Raw genomic sequence first — 21,108 nt, forward strand, 5'->3', positions numbered from 1 at the left:
TTTCCATTCTAAACTGCTCTCCATTTATTGAGTGATAATGGCTACTTAAAAATTAAATGATCCCCTATAGTACAAATGTTGAATAATCTATCACATATACTGTACATACACTCATGTTATTTGACAGAAATTGCAGTAAATTATATGCTTGTGTTGGGGAAGGCTCTGAAACTTTACTACACAAAACGTAGCTCACTACACTGAAACTATATTTAAGGGGCAAAGTATTTTTATATATAAAACTATACAATTACTAATGATTTATTAATTTAATCAGAGATTCGGTTATAGAATGAATGAGCTCACATGAAGTCTCAAGGTTGGCATGGCAGCATCAAACTTGAAAAGATAAACCTACAATTCTTACTACTAGATAAAAAACTAGAATAAGTGCTATTAGGCCTATATAATAATATATCATTTATATAAGCTAAATTGAAAGGAATGAGGCAGAGTAAATAGGCTTGTTCGACTTGAATCGACGCTGCACAGGCCGATCGGTTGATGACATCAAAGTACCGCGAGAGCAATTCAAAAGCATAAGGAGCCGTCTACTTTCTATTCGCTCTCGCGGTACTTTGATATCATTCTGTGCAGCGTCGATTCAAGTCGAACAAGCATACAGCGCGAAGTCTGACTCATTTCAGCGAATCGGTTCAAATTCTTCAAAACCAATTTTTGACGTCATCATCACGTGAACGGCGCGGCGTGGCTCGTCTAAACGATGCTCTGAAACATTCCATTAAAAACCTTAAGTAGGCATATAGTAAAGTCTACTGAGTTTTATTAATAGTAAAGGTGTTTATTTTACTTTCACATGTCCCATTTCAGTTTGTTGCTGCCATGATTAGCTCATAAAATCCGCAAGCTTTTGACCTATCACCAGTCATCATCTCTTCATACTCCAAGTGGTCATTCATGTCACCATGTGGAATCGGAATTATACAAGCCACCAATTTGGAAGGTAACATGAACGCTCTCTTAAATAATAGCCTAAAATTATTTTATGACTGGGAACTTCAGAGATTTTAATACCGTTTGTAGGCAAATAACCTGCGCTCAACCCATTAAACATGGGAGAGAAGAGGACACTAGTGCATGGAAGGTAATTAGAAATTCGTATCATATGACAGAAGTACGAATTACTGTTCAATGAGTCGTTGAGTTAGTGAAACGATTTTTAATCACACAGGTCAGGTGTCACCACCACACCACCACAATGCTTATGTGCCTTTTATGGCGTATTTTTTCTGATGGTTGAATGACATACTCAGCTCCAAACCATTCTGTAATTTTCGGAACAAATGTGTAATATAAATGCATCCTTTTTCAAAATGATCTTACCTAAAATTTCAGAGGTTTTACAGAGTGACGTTTATTGTGGTCAAAGCCGTAGGCGTGATGGATCTGGTTTAGCATTCACAGAAAGCTTATTGTACGCTGGAAATGTTGATCTGCCAGAAAAGTCTAACTTTATTAAACATTATAAGATGAAAAGGGTGACATTTTACTTACAACAAACAAATAGAAAAAAAGGAACTTTGCCTATTTGTCATTGATGCGTGCAGAACATAATTATTGTGTGCTTTATATAGAGAAATAGCAGCTTTATACTATCTCTATCTTCTCCATAGCCCAAAGCACTTTTCTGTTCTTCCCTTCTCATTGCACTGGCATGCCACATCTTATTAAAATAAACTCTTCATCTGGACACCCACCATGGCAACAAGGTCTTTAGCAACGAGTCAGATTTCTTTCAAGGGCTGCTATGATGACCTAACCGCATTAGCCTTCAGCACGATGAGAGAAACCTTAGTTTATAAATGAGATGCCAACTATTCCAGATCTACTACTTAACATCCGCAGTGTCCTTGGTTCTCATATCCCTTCCCAACATTGTGTTGGCTGTATTCATGGCGGCTTCTTGCCCCTGGCAGGGATTAGAGTTAGAATTATTACAGCTTTATTTCAGGCTTCTTTATGAGAAACATATAAATATATAGTAGTGTTCAAATCCTTGCAATCACTATGAAATATTTATGTTTTTGAATTAAATTGATAATATAGGATGTATTATCCTAACATATAACCACACAATTTAAGACCAGATCCACATCAATGCAATACAAGATTGTGATTCAGACAAATGTAGAACTGTCATATGAACCTACTCAAGTCCTTAAAAATACAGTAAATAGCTGGCACAGAATACAGTAAAAGTAATAGTTGAGGTGTGTGTAATGTTGTGCAAAAGGGTTTTTCTGCAGTTTATGCTTTATTCAATCCAGAAGTGAGCCTGTCACATATCCAGAATGATTCTGCCATCTCTGAGGAGGTCTGAAACTGGATCCGTCTGTTCAGATTAAGTGATGTAACCTTTAATTCTGGATATCAGAGGGTCACTGCTGCAAATGTTTACACTAATTTTTGTTCATAGGACTCTTTATCCTCAAACAAAGCTAAATTTGCTCACCATACCAAACCATCTAAAATATATAGATGCACCAGATCCACATGAATGCGAGACAAGATTGTGACTCAGCAGGCTAATACAAACCATTGGATGCATTGCCTGTGCATGATTAATACGATCAGCTTCAAATATAATTTATGACAGAGAGTTCAGTTGGTACTTTTCTGCTGCCTATGAGGTTTCTTTCACGAGCAAGTAATATGGTTTATTGATTCTTATCCAACGTGACTTTGGCAACCATGCCATGTTTCCAAAAGGGGATTTTTCTTTGCTGTAAACTTCCTTTTCTTTTGCAGTTGACCAGAGGACAATGATATTTATAGTTTACATTGTGGATTGAGAAAATATATGAAGCTGCTCAATTCAAAGGTTAGGATTAAGAAAGGAAAGTGGGAAAATGGGTGTAATGTACGCAATGGGGAAAATTACTTTTAACCGAACCCAGTGTCAAACCTTCATGCAGGGTTTAACAACGTTTTCTGGGAAAGAGCCTTATGGTTTGACAATGGTGTCACTTGTCTGCCCAGCTGCTTTGGAAAGCTGGAAGCTTTGCGCTCCATATTTTTGGGACAGCCACCATCCTCTCTACACTTGCCCACTGTAAAGCGGGTGCCAAGAGTAAAATGGAAATTAGGTGAATGCATTTGAAATCAGAGCCGGCAAATATGTTGCATGTTTGTGTATGCCGTGTGCATGTGTTTGCAGGGGGTTGTCCAGTGTGAATGGTTGTGATACGTGTATGTAAGACGAGATGTGCAGGAGACAGAATGGTAGCACTCTGTTTGTTTAACTTTGGAAGGCAACAAATAGCCAGAAGAGCAAATACTGGTGAAACAGAGACTAAAACAGAACAGTGCACCCATTCAAACCAATAATCTGTCCTGGCACCATTTGTAAAGGGTAGAAAATGAGATCATTGAGTTTTGGTGTTTGAGCAAAGATGAACAAAATATTTAGAAAACAGGAAAGATTTTATTCGGAGGTGATAGGTCAGTTTTAAAGTGCCCCTATTATGCTATTTTAAAGTCTCCTAATTTTGTTTTGGAGGTCTCCTACAACAGGTTAACATGCATCAAAGGTCAAAAAACAGTTTAATTTTCTCATAATATACATTGCACATTTTTCAATGATTCTCAAGCGACTCGATGGATGAATCAGTCTCTCTAAATCCCTCCTTTCCGCGAGTTACTCTGCTCTGATTGGCCAGATGGCCCAGTCTGTTTCAGAAGCTACACGCCCATCACCATAACTGAATTTAAGCTCCATCCGGAGGCTTCCTAGCTCAGCAATTGAAACGTTACACACAGTAAATTAAAGACAGTAACAATGACGTTGATTTTACCATATCAATGTGAGCGCGAGTCTGAAGATGAAACATTGGAAGAACTAGTTATTCAACCCGAACCTCCATCGCAAGGACGACTTGAGCAGGACGTTTCTCAGTGGTTAGGTTTACATGCACAACTTTTGTTTCAATTGAACTGAATTCATTCCGATTAATGAATCTGAATGTAGTGTTTACATGAACGCTAAACATACGATCGGGTTGATGTGCCCGACGCACAAGCTTCAAATCTGAATTGATTTTTTGACATGCGCACACTGCACGAATATAGAGTTTATTGCTGTGTGCGCATAAAAACGATTAGCCTATTCTACATTGGTTCTTTTTTTGTTTTCAACAGCAGACTTTATATTTATCCATTTCTAGTCATAATTTGAGGAACGAATTAAGGAACGAGCTCAATCAGATCGATTAAGGTGTTTACATGAGGGCTTTTCAGTCCGATTGAGCCGTCAATCCGATTACTAACAAATTATTTGGTTGCATGTAAACGTAGCCACTGATACATTACTCATTTTGAGGTACATTATGAGATGTTCAAGCTGTCATTCCTCACCATCAGCATTAACAAGTGCGTTCATCAACAAATATGCATATTTCAAATTTATTGCTGTGCACATGCGGGAACTGTATCAACAACAGCGCATTATGTTATCCATTAACTTGAATGACTGATTTAACATAAACTTGCTCCATCCTTTGTATTTACTCAAAGTAGTAAGAACGACAGACAATCTGCATTAATAGACACAGTTTTAGGTAATAGTGGCCCACAGCTGCTTAGCTGAAGTTTTTCAGTAAGACAGTAATAACGTTAGTTAGCCGATTAGTCGGAAACTAATATAAAACACAAAACTACGTATTTTGAACACCCGGTAGAAAATAATATACATCAATGATTATTCATACTTACAGGTTGTGATTTTGAGGAGCAAGTTGGTCAAAATAAAATACTGACTCATATTGCAAGAGTCCCACATTAAACTTTGAGATTTGAGAAGCAGTCGTCAGTAAAATTACATTTGAGGGCTGGTCAAGTTGTTCGCGGGCGGACAATGTACAACTTAGGCGGGCATTATGTTTCTTCTAGTGACGTAGAACAGTAAAGCAGTACTATTCGAGTAAAAAACGACTCGTAAAGGCAGTTCAGAGTCGATTCGTATTTTGAGAGACAATAACTTTATTTATTGTGTACTTTCAACTTTACAACTTGATAGAACGTTGACATTCACAAACAGCTATATTACACACTGCATGAAAGGGAATATTCGAAAAACCATAATAGGGGCACTTTAATTAAATTTTAGCTGAAATGTTTTTACTCATAATAGAGATTTAGCCAATATAATCTATGGGAAGCCTTTCTGTCTTGCAGTTGTTGCTGTAGGGAAATTAAAGAGCCGTGCCATGTTTTTTTTTTAAACCTGAGGAATGGGGAATTTAAAGAAACACCTTGTGCTCTGAACCCTGCCTTGTTCCATGCACCTTTGGCCTGGTGAAGCCAAAATCAACGGTGTGGAAAATGCTGGGTTCTAGCCTTTAAACTTTAGCTTTTTGGTCCAGGACTAAAACAATGTACCAGAAAGTACTACAGTATTATGTATATTGGAGAAAAGTGCCTGTATATTGCCCGACCAGCCTTTGAGCCTCATAAGAGTAGGTCTAGTTTAGAAGACCTGATTTCCCTTACAAAAAAAAGTGTAGGCCTACTTTTTTTTAACTAAAAATAAGAACGTATACTTCCAGTCTACTTTTGATGTACTTCTCAGAAATATACTTAAAATTAAACTTCTAAGAGTCTTAAGTATATTTGGCTTCTTGTTGTTGTGAGTATGAGGTTCTGATTTTGCTCGGGCCATACGCTCTTCTGTCTACGTGAGTTGTTTTGTGTGTGAAGCGTGGTGTTTGGATCCCGGCACTTTGGTCTAGTTTGGTTTCGGTTCTGTGTAGGGATTCTGACATTTATGCTCTGTGTTTGTGTTAAATACTGAGCACACGGGATGAACATTCGCTCATTCTCTGTGCGATGTCTTGTTGTGTAAGCGTGTGGTTTCGAGTTCGCTCGGGCCATATGCTCTTCTGTCCGCGTGTGGTGTTTCATTATTTGGCCGTGTGTTTTAATGTAAGGCTAATGAGTGTTCTCATTAGCTGCGTGTTCATGTCTTGTTTAGTTTGAGCACATGGCTTGTTTGATTCTGTTAGCAGGCCATGTGCTCTTGTTTTTGTTTTGTTGGAGCACATGGCTTGTCATTTCTGTTTCTTTGTGTCATGTACTCACATGTCTATTGTTTAACCCGACCCTTCTTGTTATATTGGTTCAGTTCTCCCACCTACTCCCAGTCATTACCTGCGTGGTTTGCTTCCTATTTATTCTTGTGTTTGCAGTCGTGTGCCAGTTCGTTGTCTTACATTCCTTGTGTCCTAATACCAAGTCTTGTCAAGCTGACCTGTCTTGTTTAGTTATTTATTTATTTTTTATAACAAATAAAAGCCCATTGTTCTGCATCTTGAGTACTTGCCTCATCCCTTAAAGGTCCTGTTCTTCGTGATCCCATTTTTTAAACTTTAGCTAGTGTGTAATGTTGCTGTTAGAGCATAAATAATACCTGTAAAATTATAAAGCTCAAAGTTCAATGCCAAGCGAGATATTTTATTTAACAGAAGTCCCCTTTCAAAGCCTACAGCGGACTAGAATCACACAGCTCACAAAGACATTGCAGAATAAAATTTACATCTACAGTCAATTTATAATTTAGCTAAATCCTATATACAATATTCACACAAGACTATATTCAACTTTACAACACTCATCCATATACACATTAAAAAATAGAACAATTCAAGAGAAGAAAAAAAAAAAAGATAAAACATACAAATAATGTGTGCAACTTTGATTTGCCCATAGCCATTTCTTCAATTGGGTCAACAGTTGCGTTTGTAGAGTGTGTTTGTCGCCATGTCGTCGAGACGCTGTTATTTTCATCCCGGAGTCAAATCACCTTTGTTTGGCCATGTTTACAATAGGCTAAGACTGAGCGCATGCATCTCCACATTATGGTAAGAGGCGTGACCTTTCCGGGCAATCGCTGGCACAATCAGAACTCATTACGTATTTCTGAAGGAGGGACTTCATAGAACAAGGAAGTCATCAGCCCGTTTTTAGGACAGTGAAAACAGCGGTATACAGATAAGTAAATTTTGTGAAAAATACAGTTTTTTTACACGCGAAACATGAACACATGTTATATTGCACACTGTAAACACAATCAAAGCTTCAAAAACACAGGAAAAACGGGGCCTTTGGCTTTAACTCAACCCTAACATATAGCCTATTGAACTCAATCTTTTCATTGATATATACTTAAAAGTATTATTAAGTGTTCTTCTAAGTATACTTGGCATGTAGTTGTCTTTACTCTTTTGATTGAGTAGTAGGCTATTAAATACTTTATTTCCACATAGTTTTGCATACTGTTTTATAAACTTAGATCGTTTGAAGATATTGATTTTTAAAGAAAACAGATCCTAAGTATGTGAATTTTTGTGTAGTATGTCAAGTATAACAATTAATACATAAATAGGAACATAGTATACTTAAAGTGCAAAAATAACCAACGCTATCTCACGACCAATTCGTACGAATTTGTACGAGTGATTAAAAGGTGGCTAATTCGTACGAATTTGTACGATTTGTCTAAACCCACGTGATGGGTAGGTTTAGGGGCGGGGTCAGGGGTAGGTAATTCGTATGAATTCATACGATTTTGGCAAATCGTAAAAATATGTACGATTTAGCAAAAAACGTACAAATTCGTACGAGTGAGGTCGTATGAATTGGTACGAATTAGCCACCTCGTAAAATTCGTACGAATTGCCGTGAGATCGGGTTGAAAATAACATATAAATAGTAAACTATAAGCTATTTATCTAGTAAACTCAGTTTATAAATTCACTTAGTATAGTTTGAGTGCAAACGTACATTGATCTTAGTATACTTACTACATAAAGTATACTTTACTTAAGTATAAAATTAACTTGAAGTATACTTATTTTTTGTAGGATGTCCCTCGGTCAACATTTATATTAATAACAATCAGACTTTAGCATTAGGTTTAGGCCTGTGGCTTTAAAAACATTCATTGTGTTTACAAGCATACCGATATTCTGATATTAATCTGAATTATCGCATGGCAATCAATATGGAATACTTGATTCTTTTTAGTCAGTTGCAACAAATATTCGCTCTGATATTTCCTAATATTTGCTGTTGCCATTGCATCATGGGACTGCTGGTGTAATTAAAACTGGCAATATACTTTTATGTCTCTCGTAACTAATCAGTCATATCCAGAAACATATTTTGAGCCAACTGCCATTTGACTGGTTGATTTGAACTTCTTACAGCAGATGAAAAATATAAGGCAGTTTCACACTTTTAAGAGCACTTTGTCAGTGGTAAAACATAATGAAACTACTGTACAGTAGCTTTATGTAAGAGTGTATGTACTGAATGTAAACCTAATAGCAGGATGGAGTCTACATAGTCTGAATAACAGCCAAACGATGTGTTAATTAACTTAATCCATTGTCAGCAGCATGACGATAATGGCACATAATCTGATAAATTCCGTATGAGGTATTTTGAGTTTTTGCCTGTTCTAGTGAGAGGAAAACCATTATTTTTGGTTAAGTAACCAAATGTGAACAGAAATAAAATCCAGATGTGCTTCTTGGACTTTGTTTCCATAGTTGGGTTTTGGCTATCGGTGACAGCAGAGGGAGTGTGCGAGAAAGGAGAAAATTTGTAGTTTAATCTCTGCTGTTACATAACTGATCTGTCTGAAGATGTGCCCGTGAAAGTTAACCCTAATATAAGTGTGAGCATAGCTTATGAGCATATCATTCGGATTATTATAAGAGTGATTTACCTCTTCATTCAAGTTACTGCTATGTGGTTTATTGGCTTATTACTTTTCTTGCATAAAGTCTGCATGCAACACATGTAATAAAGGTAAACCCATGGGGTGTTGTATTACCCTCAAAGTGACTCTATGATCCAAAAGGAAATATTTTTTACAATAAGTTTCATTGTCTTTTTATGTTTTCAGTGTGTGTATAGCTGCACTTATAACTGATGACTTGCAGAGTATAGTAGATTGTTGCAATCTTAGATTATTGCCATGCTCTTCTACAATACATGATTCTGATTGGTCAGTTGTTACTTTCTGCGGGCAAACTATTTTGCATAATGAAATCTAAACTGTATAATTTACAATGTTCTTTGGCAACCAGTCTCCTACACTGTACTAGTTTCATTTCTCTCATATAACTCAATCTTAAATCAATATGCCATGTCTGTTTGTTTAGATTGTTTTGGTAAGTTGAATTACCGGTTAGTGGAATACTGTTCAGTCAGCTGATCTGTATTGTGATCAGCAAAGTGTGATATAAGACGCTTCCTGTTCACCAAATTCATTTTGCAATAGTAAGCAGCTGACTGTACCTTAATATCTATTATAAAGAGGGTAATGTAATGTTTATGATATGGTAAAATACTGAGTCATCATGTGACATTATATGTACTGATATTATAACACTAACCGATACCGATAAGCCAAAAATTATGTTTTGGCTGCTAATTGATAAATAGCCAATAATAAAATTCTCTACTGTTTTATCTAAATAAATTAGAAGATATTGAATTATTAATTAATTATTAAATATTAAAATTTATGTCACAACATTATAATGTACAGTTTGAAAAATGGGTATTCATTTTGACATTTGGTAAAGATGACATTTAACAGTGTTACTAAATGAATAGTGCTTTTACTTGAACTAACTTTAAGTGAACATCAGATGATGGGACAGGTAGTCTGTTGTATATATCATAATATATTGTGCGTCCCTGGATTGAAGTGTTTTAAACTAGACTTTGTGCTTCTTAGCCAAAGCTTATTTTACCAAATTCTAATTCAAATTTTATGTCAGCTGTAAACCACAGCAATCTGAATAATATGTCTGCAGCTTCCCAGCATGTGCTCATATATTCCTAAACAATTATTGAGTGTGAACTTTAAATATATCGCCAAGCAGTCAGTCACACAACAAGCACAAACCCAGTCCATACAGAGCAGCTGTACAACCTCAGAGGAAATATTGTGCACATGTGAAGTCACAGTTGATGAGATTCTGAGAACATGTTTCTCTAGAGACCAAGTCATTCATTTAAACAGGTATCTATATATATTCGCCTGTTGACAGACAAATTGTGCAGCGTAGCTTGCAAGTTATAATACAAGATCATTCTAGCATATGCTGAACAAAACACACTGTTTTTATTATTACTACTGACTAGATGATTAATAATACAAGCTAATTAATAATCTGCTATGTAATCATTTTATGATAATTAATTATGCTTTATATCATTACTTATATCCTTAAACCACGTTTTGTCTTTCTTCTAATTGTTTTTTAATGGCTGAGAGTCATTGTGATGAGTTGAGCAGCCACTTGTTATTAATGCTAAGCATCTGGGTTTACTTATCCCAATGGTATAGCCTGCCAATTAAAATGTGTTCAAGAAACATCAATATTTGACTGGAAAAGGTGAGCCTTTGAATGTTTACATCCACATGGAGAACTTGTCCAGAGTTCAAAACAGTGGTATAACAACTTATGTGTTTCAGCCAACTCTGAACACTAAGTTGTTCCGAATTCTGCAATATTCTTTGTGAAATGTCTAGCTGAACAGGAGCAGTGCTGTGGTTATTTTCAGTTGAATTTATGTTGGAGAACTAAGTACTGTTGCAAGCGGGCAGTGAAAATGAAAGCTTTGTTTTTTATAGCACTACTGCTTGAAGAACATTGAGTGCTCTGGATTTTTTGTGTAATAACTTGAAATGTTTTGCACGTATGAAGGCTGGAAGGCTTGTAGTTTGCAAAAAAATAAATAACAAAATTTTGTAAAAAATATCTTCTTTTCATGAGCATACAAATTTATTGTACCATTTATTGTATACTATTGTACTATTGAGACAATAACAAGTTTGCAGTAATGCAAAATTTAATTGAGTAGAAAAAATATTATTTTAATTGGAAAACACTGTGCATTTAGTTGTTGTTGCTAATTTGAGTTGAGAAATGCACATTTCAGCATTATCACTAATCTGTGTGTGCATTTTCATTGAGAACCAATCAAGCTGCTCATGAAGCCATTTGTTTATTATATTGTAATCACATATTGCAATCGCAATATTGACCTCAATAATGGCAAAACGACATTTTCCCCAAATCGTGCAGCCCTAGGCATGAGTTCACAGAAACTCTGCTTAAGCTGTCTATGCTTAATTTCTATTTTCATTTCTAAACAAAGGCATGATTGGGATAGACAAGTCACTCTTTCCCAGCCCCAAATACTGTATGACTATTAAGAGATGGCTGGGAAACACAAGACAGGCATGTGTCGGCAGGCATTGAATGCCTCAGCCCCTTCTTGGAGCTTTCATATTAACCATCTCAGCTTTGCCAAATTTAGTGCTGGTTCACAGTTTCCAGGCTTGCTCTATGGCGGCAGACTCAATGATTGGGTCTCTCTGGCTCTAAAGGCCCATCACAGCAGAGTCTGTCTACACAGGAAGTAGACTGGGCACAGTTCCTCCCCTGAAACTCCATCCCAACGAACGAGTGTCAAGAACAGCTTGTTCCTAACCTACACATGCTGCACCACAACTAGGTCGATTGCCTAAAGCATCAGCTGAAATTCAGAGTTGGACATCAGTGTCACAACCCAAAAGTTGGCCACCCACAACGGCCACCAACCACAACCTCATTTCTTTGCATAGTAATTAAAATGATCGTCTTTCTCTTATCCGGCCTTTTAAAGGCGTTATTGTAGTGCTACACAACAGAACTGTTGTTTTATTTTCCTGTTGTTCCCACAATTTTCTCCATTTCTCCAGCTCCAGATGTATTTTTGCACTATAAGCAGGAGGTTGGGTTAGAGAACCAATCATGAGTGAGTCATTGTGGTTGGGTTGCAAACTGCATTCCATCCTGCTCCCGAACTTCTCCTGAACATAAGCTCTTCAAGATCTCTTACTCGTAAAGAAGATAGTGATTCCAATTGATGTCATGACTTTATTTCTCTCCTTTACGGCTCTGTATCTGCCAGCAGTTGTTCGGGGCATCTGCATTCTCTTATTGTTTTTGATGTTGTTGTTTAAATGTTTAAAGCATTTGTTGATTTAATTAGTGGTGGATGACCTGCTGGGAGAGCTTGACATTTGGACATTATCCAGTTATTTTCATCTGAATCTTGTTAATGATCACTGAACAAAAGATATTTGTTTAATTTCAGAATTTTTAAACATGAGTATTAAGTTAATCTTTCTTAAACATGCCTTTAAACCTTAAATCCTGAGTTAGTAGTTCTGATATTTTTTTCCCTACTTTGTACCACTTTTTGAACAGCATATAAAAATAATTTTATTTTGTTTAAGCATCAAATAAGTGTTCATTATTTTTGTTGAATTATGATTACATTTTTATAATAAAAACTTTATAGACAAATTTAACTCAATGTTACATGTTTGTCAGTATGCCAATAATTGTTTTGTCATTTTGTGTAAAGTTTCTGCATGGCAAATATGCATTTCAATCAGAGACCATTTGAAATATCTTAAAAATAAATAACCTTATACTGCTTTGTCTGAGCAATATTAAAGGGATGGCTCATATCATTTACTAGCCTCATGTCATTCCTAACCTCTTATGTGATGAGAGGATAGTGATTGTGAAAAGCACATAAGATCTGTGTTTTATGGCAACAACTTTCATGGTGACACTCCACCCATTTAAATCTGGCACGTACACGAGAACATCTTTAGCCTAAAACATGCTCTGTCCGTGCATTGATCAACCTTACCTTTTGAGTAACAGTGGGTTGATGAGCATTTAAGAGAGTCTTACTGTCAAATAAAAATTAAATACTCCACAAATATAACCAACTGTCGTATATGTGGGGTCAAGACAAGTGTTTTAAGGCTTGTTTTGTAAATCTGATGGTTGATAATACTGTGTTTTGTACAGAATTGTTTTTATAATAGACTCTTAGCGTCAGAGTTTATAAGAGTCACAGCTAATCTTTGCAGTGCAGGGTTTGACACCCTCTTTAACACCCTCAGTAACATGAGCTGTAAATGGTCCCTGCAGTGGGACTGAAAGTGAATTTATGAAGCCAAGGTCTAGAGTTCATGACACACATATAAATAGCATTCTTTGATTGCTGATATCAAGTTATGGGCAAAGGAGATTACATTTGGAACAGTGGGACTTTTAAATGCAAAAAAATACCAATAATATATTTGATAGTTAAAAGTACACTATGTAACTTTTGGCCCTCTAGCGGTTAAAAAACAAAACTGTATGCAGTTTGCGGAAGAACATTATTTTGGTAGTGCTACGGCCCTGCGTGACTGTGGATGAATATGACCCTTCACAATAGATAATGCTTTACAATGAACTCTGTTAGAGAGAGACATGACAATTTATCTTTTTAATAAAATACCATTACTCACCTTCACGCCATCTTTGAAAAGCTAAGCCAATGTTGATTCTCGTTTTATTACGAGCTCTGTCATGTTCTCCTTTTGATAGCAGACTCTCTTCCGTTCTGTTTTTTTTTTTTTTTTAAACAGGTGATTCTCCCGAAGTCCGAGATTTTGTGTGTTTCATGTCAACCTTTCTTGCTCGTTGTGACAGCTAACCTATGCCACTCCAACACCATACATGCGTCAAAGTACCCAGAGCAACTTTTCCCTATTACAGATATGAGGAGACATGTACAAGCGAGTGACGTACGGAATTTCCAATGAAAACCATTCCATCAGGTCACTTATAATAGACTTAATACCAGAGTGAATCACGTTTTGGAAGAAGGATTGAAGATGTGCTGACTTATTTAAATTAATTTAATAATGTTACATTATGTATCTTTAAAAATTGTTACTTTTTATAGAATCATTTATTCAAATCTAAAACCTTTCTCAGAGTCACCCAATATAAGTCTTATATCACCCTGAAGGGGTTTATTTTTGTGATTATGACCGACTAACTAATTATAACCCGCTAATTACATGGCTACTCATTAAATAAGCAAATAAATGGCCATTTAATATTGATATGAAATTATTTTATTATATGTGAGAAATATGACTTGCATGAAACTATAGCACAGCTGTGAATGAAGTCATTTTATAGGCCATTACACAATATATTTAACTGCAGAATGCCGCGATTGACCAATCATGTGAACCTAATCAGCACCAATCACCCTCTTGAATCATCACTGCTATGCTGGAAATGTAACCGTAAGCGAGACTGTTAACAAGCTGAAAATATTGACTGACAGTGCTAGGAAAATGGCATATGGTAGGGACAGATTAGCACAGGTGCTAAATTTACCCCTTCGTGTCGAGGGGGTAGGGGTTGAGAAGGACGTTTGTGAAGATCTGAAATTTGCCTGCTTGCTTTCAACGAGTTGTTTTGCCTCACTTGTGAAGAGCCCTGTTTACTGCAGTGGCTCGAGAGGTCTTCCTTGTAACTTTCTTTATTGAAACAACAGATCACAAACTCCCAGCGTGCATTATGGCCGTGGGCTACATCGGCAGCCAGGTGGATTAACCTGCGTTTGGGGATTTGGAGGCAGTTTTCTGCCTCAGCTGCCGTCTCCTCTCAAAAGCACTCACCATCTCGCTCTGGGAGTGCTCTTCAGAGAGGGTGGCAGCTGGCTTAGCCATGTTTTTCAACACACTGTGCCTGTGGGCACACATTTATCAGTCAAATACTCTCTACGTCAAAAGGAATAACAAAAGCATGGTGGAGTTAGTGTGGTGAACGGCTTCACAAACGCAAGATAAATGTGCATTCCTGGTGCTCTTCCCAGATAACGTTGAGGTATTTGCTGTCATTTTGTACTGCTCATTGTGGGAAGCGCCAGATCATCCTTAGATGTGGCATTTTAGGGAAAAAAGCACACGTGGAGAATTTTGTCAATTGAAGTCATACAATCTTCACATCTTCAATCAATCAGCAGTACCTGATTTTAACCAGGATCAGCTGTTTTTATTGGATTATTTGCTGAGGATAGTCATAATTTTTAAGAAAACAAAGAACATCAGTACAAAATATGATGCATCAGCTGCTGTATTTGCAAAATGCACACGTGTGCGCTATTATCTAAACGTAGTTTGGCAGTGAACTCTTAAATACTTTAAAAGAATTGACAACTTTCAAGACTGTTTTTCCATTTGACTGTTGACTTTTTTTTCTCAGTTTCTTCATATCTGCATAGTTTGCCATGCATGATTTGTATTTGTTTTCAGCAACAGCTTCACCAGATGCCTGTTTCAATGAATTACAACTGTAAAGTGTCATAAATCCAATCATGTTACTGAAGGAATTTTATCTGACTGCAGCCGTCCCTCTGAGTCTTAATGACTGTTGGTCAGTGGGGTCAAATATTCACAGACCCTGTTTTAGCTCAAGGCTTCCCCTGTAATCCCTTAGATACTGATTCATCAAAAATCCACTTGCAAAGCCCCCTCCCCCCGTATAGTCTATTCTTGACGCAAATTTTGCTCTTTATCAGTAACTCCAACTGACCCACCTGTTATGTGTGTCTCTGCGAGGGCTCTTCTTTTATGAGTGGGCCGCATTGCATTATATTAGGAGTCTATTTAGGTCTGCAAGTTTGGCAGGGAGCTGCAACTGGAGGCTTAAGACCCATACAGGGATAGAAGTCTGTCTAGGGAGAGCTCACTCTCTTTCATTCAGCTTCGTTTAGGCTGACAAAACAAGGCTGTTCGCCTCAGTGAAAAGGTGCATGGCTGACACTAAGCCATTTTTCTTTTCAAACGCTGCTGTCCTGTGATGTTAAAGAAAGCAAATTCTTTTTCAGGTTTTCAGGACATTTACACAACAGTACTAAAATGATTCATGTCCAGCTGTTATATGTCTGTGGCTTTTTGATGTCATTGTCTTTGGAAAACTTTTTTTTTTAAACAGATGCTTTACAATGTTCAAACAGTTGCCCCACTAACAATGTGAATATGTCTTTTAACTTCCTGATAATTTGACCATTTAGTTTCTGGCATCTAACAGTTGAATACTCTGCTTCGGGCAGATATCCACTCCCTTCTCAGCTTGACTTACTGACGCGCAGTCATTCCTGTTCTCTTCAGTGTTTGCACACAGAGCGCATTGAAAGGTAAAGCTGACATGCACTTAAATGACAGGAAAGCCTGTAAATGGTTGAGGAATGTCAACTGTCTAGATTCATGTATACTTTCCAGTTCCTGGACAAGCAGTGTTGAAATACAGGCCACTTGGCAGTCAATCTCTCTAATAGAACTAACAGGTAAAGCTTCCAATCAGGTATGGCAAGATAAAGCAAACAGTGGTCCAAATATTTGTTTTGGTTTCAAGACTCCAGTATAAAGATGCTGTGCTGCAGTTACAGGTATTCAAACAGAGCTGAACAAGCAAATTGAAAGATGTACTTCAAATATGAACTACACCCAGAGACATGGAGTCACAAACACTTTAAAATAAACGTTCTGCGTTAAGTTTTGAGATATGCAGATGGAAGAGTTTCTGCACACACAAAAAAAGTCCTGGACACTGTTGTAGCTTGCCTGTTTTTAAATGGCACAACATTTGGGTTTAAATAATTCCATGTCAGACATGTTTTAAAACAATCCACACTTTGACCAGAACTTTTAATAGTTTCATGTTATTTTGAAAACTATGATAGTATCCAAAAGAAAATTCCCCAGCCTCAACACCAAGCATGTATGTGAGGGGTGTTTGTTTATTTGCTCATTGGGTTTGACTTTGAATATTAAATAAAGCAGCAAAATACTAGCCTGGAAATCCAGACCCAAATCCGAAAGATTAAGGGTCTGGCATTGAGTAATGAAAATTGCCAAACTCGAGGGGCGGCACCAAGCGTGCATTTGAAAATCTCACTGCACGCAATTGGATAACACTACGACCAATCTCACAACAATACACTGTCTAAGCCCCATACGCTTAGCTACCAGCAGAGATAACTGGTAGATTAGACTCTTGCCGTATCCGGTCGGCAAAACAGCAAAAACATCCTTGCAAAGGAACGATTCGAGCGTCGTCTTCTTTTCCTCTTTTAGATAAAAAGCCAAGTCTAACTCATTCATTGTTTCGGCCAAACCTGTTTCAAATAACTGGTGTTCATCCATAGCCATCTCGCAATGGTTACTAATGACTTTGACGTCGCAGCTCTGTCGTCATCTGTTTAGCTCGCCTCTGGCCCGCCTATATCAGATACACCGATGTGATTGGTGTAGCTCGACTGCAAGGGCATAGTTTATGAGCATCATTACTCAATGCCAGAGTGACTCGCTGAGCAAATTCAAATTGTGCTCTCGCGAGAACTCTGGATTTCCAGGGTAGCAAAATACAGTATTTGCAATTATATGCAATGATACAGACCTATTTGATGAAGGTTTGTTGGCAACAGTGTATTTCCATGTGAACCAAAAATTGTGTTTTGCTTGTCTTGGCACACTTTGCACTCTTACACGACATGCCGAATTTCAGCAATGAGCTGTGGACTTTCACAATTCTTGATTTCAAAAACATATGGTGTCTACTAGCACAGACTGATGATGAGAAATGTATCTAACACTCAGAATCTAAACTTGCCCTAATATTTTCATCAAAAAACAAATAAAAAAATTGAATGACTAATGTTTATTAGTTTGATCTGTCCAATCATCACTCTAGCCTGATGACTCCAATTGCACAATGATAAAAACCTTAAAATTGTGCCACGCTCTCAGATGTCTTCCATCAGTGCTGACACAAGACCAGTGTGGACTGACACGATTCGTACCCTGTGGAAGAGACTAGGACGTGCTAATAGATTGAAAATAGCTGTCACCTCCTCTGATGTCTTGTGCAAATGGTTGTTCCACAGTCTTTTTTTTTTTTTTTATGACAATTGCCATGGATCAGAAACAAGAGTACTAAAAAGGAGATTGAGCAATCTTTCAGCTTTCATACTAGCAAAAACTAAAGTATAATGTGTATGCATGGAAAAATGTGGTTTGCATAAGAAGAGATGATTGTAAAAGTATAAAACAGTTTAATGGATAAGCTAATGCATGATTACGAAATCACCTTCAGTTGTTTAATCAAATGTTTGTCCTTTTATGATCCCCTCGTGCTAATCCATATAGGTAATTTAAAATTCCAAAGCCAACACTTTGAAGTTGACCTCCTCGATCTTGGAGGTGTTGGAAGCTTGCATGCACAGGCCTGTTACTGAGTATCATTTATTTTGCCAACAGGTGCCACAGAGGCTGAACACAATAGGCAGCATGTTACTGGGCAAGAGAGAAGACTTAAAGGGTTAGTTCAACCAAAAATGAAAATTCTGTCAGTAATTACTCACCTTCATGTTGTTCCAACCCCGTAAAACTTTCGTTCATCTTCGGAACACAAATTAAGATATTTTTTGATGAAATCTGAGAGCTGTCTCACTCCTTCATAGGCTGCTTGGTAATTGCATCTCCCGACTCAGAAAAGTTAGTAAAGACATTGTTAAAATAGTCTAAGTGACTACAGTCGCTCAACCTTAAGTTTATCAAGCGTCGAGAATACTTTTTCAAAAAACAAACAAAATAACGACTTTATTCAACTGTTAATTTTCTTCCGTGTGGGCCTCTAACATGAGTTCACGAGAGCGCCACGACGCATGTGCGAAAACTGAGAAGATGATGAGAAATGTCCGAATCGTGAGAAACCAACGAGAAAACGTAAAAGTGCCTTACTAATGCCGCAAAATGAATGGGCTTACCTTTCACACTTTCCCATCAAATGATCGTGATCGTCATCTTCTCAGTTCTCACGCATGCGTCATGGCGCTCTCGTGAACTCACGTTATGGGCCCACACAGAAGAAAATGAATAGTTGAATAAAGTCGTTATTTTTGTTTGTTTTTGCGCACAAAAAGTATTCTCGTCGCTTGATAAACTTAAGGTTGAGCCACTGTAGTCACTTGGACTACTTTAACGATATCTTTACTAACTTTTACTTAACCCTTTAATTGTTCCCATGATTGTCTTGTGTTTTGATATGTCATGACTCATGTGTCACTGAGGACACTCCTGTAAATTCGATAGAACCGATAAAAGTACAACAAGACAGGTAAAATATACTTTGAGTGTTTATTATTATTAGTAGTATTAGCCTATTATATGGATTCCTTATGGTCACCTTCAGCAGTAACCATAAACACCTCCATGGGTTCATAGCACATGGTGAATATAGCGCATATATTCATGTGGACCATTACTTGATACTTTTATGGTGCTTTGCTTCCTTTTTAAGCCTTACAGTTTCAGTCCCTGCTCATTGTAATTGCATGGAAAACAACATGCAAAACAGTTGGAGGTTGCAATTGATCTGATCTACCAAACAGTGAACTGTACAAAACAGCGTTCAAATGATATGATTTTCATTAAGCAAGCCATAAGTCCATATTTTCCATGGGTAAAGCAAAATGTGCCTCCAAGAAATCTCTCTTCACAGTTTCATCTGGTTGGACTCAAACCAGAGGAATAGAAGAGGCCTATTATCCGGTTCCAGAACTCCCTGTTGGCATTTATCGATTGCCATAATATTTGTATTGCATAACTGCTTGACATCCACCATTTTAATGTGGTAATATTCTCTCTGCATCTCTATACTGTGCGTATACATCCCCCCCCCCCCCCCCCCCCCTTTTTTTGGGGGGATTTTGGATCATGCCAGTGTCCTCTTTCCAAAAATCTCTTTAAAGAAGTCTGATTAAAAAAAAAGACAAAATACACCTCTAAGACAGTTAATAACAGTACATCTTGTCAGATGCATGAAAAACTGTTCCAGTTTGTCCCTAGCATGCATCTTTATTCTGCATTGATAAGACTATCACGATTATATATAATACGGTTTCTCTCAAGCTAGTTCTCTATGTAGATGGAGACGAGCAAACATTGAATTATCCATCAAAACCACAAGCCAATCAACAGTTCATGTGCTCTGAAACTGATACTTTCAGAGACACAGACCCATTTTGTGCATTTGTGACTGAAGACCCACAACAAAAAACAATGGGACCTAGTGTATTTCTGTGTTGGCTATCACACCAACCTGATGTAACAGTTAACAGATGGTCAGAAATGCTATAAAAGCCACAATCATGAAAACACTGGCAAAGGAAGACCGTAAGAAATTCAAAATGTGCTGGGAAAACAACGCTGGCGCAAAAGCTCTCTTCCTCCCTAAATGCTTTGTCCATTGAGGTGTTGTAAAATATCTTTGCTGGTCATTGTTAAGGCCAGTATTGAATCACACAGATTTAATAGTTATCATATGTGTCAGACAGCTGAAATACATTCTGAATGGTTAAAAGGAAGTAAAATCAATTGGTTTTGATCTCTGCGGAGTCACAGGCAAACCCATTCAGGTTTTATATTAGTTAAACCAATACCTTTGATCCTTTGGCTCAAAGATTCAGTAAAAACTGTGAAATCGGCAGCCCAGAGTAAGTCTCCATTTGTAAAATTTGTGTGCACCCACCCACTAATATTTTTAGCACTAGATCAGACTCAATATATTTTTGGGCTGTCACCACAACTGTCAAAACTACATGGACAGCATTAACTTAATCAAACACTATCTGTTAGTGTAATAAGAAGCATTGCCTAATGTGATAATGTATGGTCATCTATATACAAAGTAGGTGTCAGTGAGAGAGTCTTATCTATCCCATCATAAATAAGGAGAGCTAATGTGCTTCATGTGTCCAGTTCACACCCAGCACATTCCCTTAAAATGTGGGAGGCTAAACAGGTTGAAAATGAGGAGAAAACTGGCCTAAACATAATTTAATTTAAGGACAAGTCAAATTAACATTAAGATTTAAAATACATTGTAAAATTATTCAATTTATCAAGAAAAACACTCAATTGAGCGAAAACTGTGAAATTCAGCCCATTTAAAGAATTATGCATACTTTATTTTTTTACACATTCTTTAAAAAGTGTAAAAAAGTACAAATTTGCTGCTTTTGTTAATGCTGATAATGTGTTTCAAGTTTAATCTCGAATCCATTATATTCTTTATGTTCAGGATAAGACAGACGATCCTAATAATATTCATGTTTAATTTTTTGGTTCATGGTGAAACATAAAATAGATTTGAT

General features: G+C 37.1%; 1 protein-coding gene across 2 annotated transcripts in view; it reads left to right on the forward strand.

Annotated features, from left to right (window-relative positions):
- Positions 1-567: 567 nt before the first annotated feature.
- The window catches only part of thrap3a (thyroid hormone receptor associated protein 3a), a 47,836-nt gene continuing 27,295 nt past the window's right edge, over positions 568-21,108 (forward strand). For both annotated transcript variants that reach the window (XM_079625453.1, XM_079625451.1), the window contains exon 1: positions 568-964. The gene's annotated coding sequence lies outside the window, so the exon portion shown is untranslated. The remainder of the gene's footprint in view (positions 965-21,108) is intronic.

The sequence above is a fragment of the Phoxinus phoxinus genome (genome assembly GCF_949152265.1).
Source record: "Phoxinus phoxinus genome assembly, chromosome: 10".
NCBI classification, from domain to species: Eukaryota; Metazoa; Chordata; class Actinopteri; order Cypriniformes; family Leuciscidae; genus Phoxinus; species Phoxinus phoxinus.